The following is a 2,384-nucleotide window of genomic DNA, read 5'->3' as shown; positions in this document are numbered from 1 at the left end:
GGGGGGGGGAGTGCGGTAAACTTTATTGATGGTATTCAAGAGTAGGGAGGGCTCCCTAGGCCCCTCCTGTTATTATGGGGATCTGGGGTGTAAATTGTGATGGAGATGCTCAGTGTTGGGGGCCGAGTTGGGATAGGGACTCTTCAGCAACCCAGTGCCTCTCTCTTGCTCTCAGTGTACTTGCTGGGGTTGGTTGTCCAGGGCTTCTTACTCCTTGGAGGTCATGTAGGCCATGAGGTCCACCACCCTGTTGCTGTAGCTATATTCATTGTCATACCAGGAAATGAGCTTGACAAAGATGTCATTGATAGCAATGCCAGCCCTGTCATCAAAGGTGGAATAGTGGGAGTTGCTGTTGAAGTTGAAGGAGACAACCTGACCCTCAATGTAGCCCAGGATGCCCTTCAGTGGCCCCTCAGATGCCTGCTTCATCACCTTCTTGGTGTCATCATACTTGGCAGGTTTCTCCAGGCGGCACATCAGATCCATGATGGACACACTGGGGGTAGGAACATGGAAGGCCATGCCAGTGAGCTTCCTGTTCAGCTCTGGATGACCTTGCCCACAGCCTTGGCAGCACCAATGGATGCAGGGATGATGTTCTGGGCAGTCCCACGGCCATCACACCACAGCTTTCCAGAAGGGCCATCCATAGTCTTCTGAGTGGCAATGATGGCATGAACCAAGGTTATGAGCCCTTCCACAATGGTAAAGTTGTCATGGATGACCTTGGCCAAGGGGGCTAAGCAGTTGGTGGTTCAGGATGCATTGCTGACAATCTTGAGTGAGTTGTCATAGTTCTTGTGGTTCACACCCATCACAAACATGGGAGCATTGGCAGAAGGGGCAGAGATGATGACCCTTTTGGCTCCACCCTTCAAGTGGGCCCCAGCCTTCTCCATGATGGTGAAGACGCCAGTAGACTCCATGACATACTCAGCACTGGCATCACCCCATTTGATGTTAGCGTGGTCTCGCTCCTGGAAGATGGTGATGGGTTTCCCGTTGATGATGTTTCCCATTCTTGGCCCTGACTGTGCCATTGAATTTGCCATGGGTAGAGTCATTCTGGAACATGTAGACCGTGTAGTTGAGGTCAGTGAAGGGGTCATTGATGGCAACAATCTCCACTTTGCCAGAGCAGATGGCAGCCCTGGTGACCAGGCACCCAATACGGCCAAATCCGTTCACACCGACCTTCACCATTTTGTCTACGGTCTGAGGCTGGCACTGCACAAGAAGATGCGGCTGTCTCTGGAAGAGGGAGGAGCAGAGAGCCAATCCTGTAATTCTTCAAGGGATTTTTTTGTTTCTTCTAGCTGTTTAGCAGTGTTTTCCTGTAATTCTTTAAGGGATTTTTAGTAGTGTTTGTCTATAGTTCTTTAAGGACTTCTACCTCAGCTGCCTCCACAGTGATCCTAAAACTGAGTGGGCAGTCCTGTAGGGACCGTGGGGATGTCCTGTAATTCCTTGATGGATTTTTAGCAGTGGTCTCTGGTAATTCCTTGAGGGATTTTTTGCTTCTTTGTTAAGGGCTTCTACTTGCTTAGCATTGTTCTCCTGTATTTCTTTGAGTGAGTTATTAATGTCCTTCTTCAAATCTTCTACCACCTTCATGAGATATGATTTTAAATCTAAATCTTGCTTTTCGGGTGTGTTGGGGTATCCAGGACTCACTGTGGTGGGCGTACTGGGTTCTGATGGTGCCCCGTGTTCTTGTTTTCTGTTAGAAAGATTCTTATGTTTGACTTTCAACATCTGGAAATCTCTGGTGTTAATGTTCAAGCTGTCTCTGGCTGGAGTTTGTTTCTCCTGTGATTCTGTTAGCCCCTGTCAGCACTCCTGGGNATCCAACTCTCACCTGAGTCCCAGTGGTCAGAGCACTCTCTGCAGGCAAGGTCTCCTCTTGCAAGGCAGGTGTCCAGAAGTCTTGGAGCTCTGATCCTCCTTCTGAGTCCTGGGGTCAGAGCCCTCCCTGTAGGCTGACTCTCCTCCTGTGATCCTGAGGACCTGCGGTGTGGAGGGTCCTCCAGAGTGCTCTGCTGCCTCTGCTGGTGTTACAAAGAGAGAAGGCAGCAGTGGCCCCAACCGGACTGGAACCATGCCTCTGGACGGGCAGTGTTCCTTTGTCCCCATTCCTGCTGGCACAAGCCCCACCTGGATTCTCTGGAATTGATTGTGTTCCACTCACCCATTATCCTGAGGACCTGCGGTGTGGAAATTCCTCTGGAGTGCTCAGCTGCCTCCACAGTGATCCTAAAACTGAGTGGGCAGTCCTCTAGGGACCGTGGGGGTGTCTGCCAACTCCATGTCCTAGGTGACCGGGTGCTGGCACAGATTGGAAGGGACTTGTGCCCCTGGTCAGGCCAGTTCTTTGCTTCCCT

The 2,384-nt window shown here is 50.9% G+C and overlaps 1 pseudogene; it reads right to left on the bottom strand.

The window, feature by feature from the left end:
* Positions 1–207: 207 nt before the first annotated feature.
* Positions 208–1,218, bottom strand: LOC110338753 (annotated as a pseudogene).
* Positions 1,219–2,384: the final 1,166 nt, after the last annotated feature.

The sequence above is a fragment of the Mus pahari genome, chromosome 22, assembly GCF_900095145.1.
Source record: "Mus pahari chromosome 22, PAHARI_EIJ_v1.1, whole genome shotgun sequence".
Taxonomy (NCBI): Eukaryota; Metazoa; Chordata; class Mammalia; order Rodentia; family Muridae; genus Mus; species Mus pahari.
Note: the sequence above shows the minus strand (reverse complement) of the source record. Positions and strands in the feature narration are given on the sequence as shown.